General features: G+C 40.0%; 1 non-coding gene across 1 annotated transcript; it reads left to right on the forward strand.

Annotated features, from left to right (window-relative positions):
- Positions 1-865: 865 nt before the first annotated feature.
- Positions 866-972, forward strand: LOC142461914 (U6 spliceosomal RNA). Its single transcript, XR_012787082.1, has one exon. It is a non-coding gene; the product is annotated as a U6 spliceosomal RNA (small nuclear RNA).
- Positions 973-1251: the final 279 nt, after the last annotated feature.

Raw genomic sequence — 1251 nt, forward strand, 5'->3', positions numbered from 1 at the left:
TGGAACAACAGTGGGCTAAGACATAATGATTATAAGGAGGATGCAGGCAGGGTTTCTTTGTCTATAAAAGGGTCATTATAAGTTGGAACCCACTTAACTGCACCTAACAACAAATAACAAGTATTTTGTGACAATTTATTATATATACATGTATATACACACATGTATATGTGTGTATATATAAAATTATATATATATATATATATAAATAGACACACATATGCCTAATCAGGTGTGGTGGTACTGTGGGTGAGTTAGTTTATGATGCCAACCTGACTGATAAACACATGGGGGTTAATTGAAGGGCAGAGAGATAAATGGTTTGGTGAGCTTTGCCTTTCTAGTTCTTAGGTCTCTTGCTTTCTGATGGTTGGACCAGCATGCAGCTGCCTTAGTCAGTTCCCTGCTTCAGCTGGCAAGGCTTGCTTCCTGCAAAGCATCCCTGAGGAGAAGCAGCATGGACCTACTCCGATGCAGCGCTGGGTGCTGGAGCAGCAATGTGGAGACTCCTGCCAGCACTGAGATGCTTACACGTTCACTGACTCAGCTTTCCCCCTGTAGTCAGCATCATAGCGTGTGTTTTGTGAGATGGAGGAGGACTTTGTGGATTAGTGTTGGACATATGGGCTAATGTTGGGCTTGTGGGCTTGGGCAGCACTGGGTTGGGATGTTTTCTTGATGTGCACTTAAACTTTATGTAAAATTCTCTCTTATACATGAGTTTCTGTGGATTTGTTTCTCTATAGTACTCAGGCTAACAGTGGATTGAAATTGGGTTGCTGATGGCAAGGTCTCCTGTTCAAATGCATAAGTTGATTGGAGAGTGAAAGAAGAGACTATTTTATCCCTTAAAGATTTATATCCTGTGCTTGCTTTGCCTGCACATATACTAAAATTGGAATGATTCAGAGAAGATTAGCATGGCCCATGTACAATGATGACATGCAAATTCGTGAAGTATTCCATATTTTTTGTATTTATTTTTCCACCTCCTTTCAGGCAACTTGGAGGTAAGTTCATTCATTCACCCAGTTTGCTCTTGTTGTCTGATGATAAAAGCTTGCATTTTTCTCTATCAGCATGTGTTAGTAGCCAATGGTTAGGATAAGACTATAGAGAATCTTTTATTTCTGGCCAATCATGAAGCTAACTCTGGCTTAGCCGTGAAGGGTATCAACTTTTGTTTCAAGCTAAGTATCTTAATTTGAGATCTAAAGTGCAAACTAACAGCATGTCAAGAAATCTTTAGAC

This window comes from Tenrec ecaudatus, chromosome 11 (genome assembly GCF_050624435.1).
Source record: "Tenrec ecaudatus isolate mTenEca1 chromosome 11, mTenEca1.hap1, whole genome shotgun sequence".
Taxonomy (NCBI): Eukaryota; Metazoa; Chordata; class Mammalia; order Afrosoricida; family Tenrecidae; genus Tenrec; species Tenrec ecaudatus.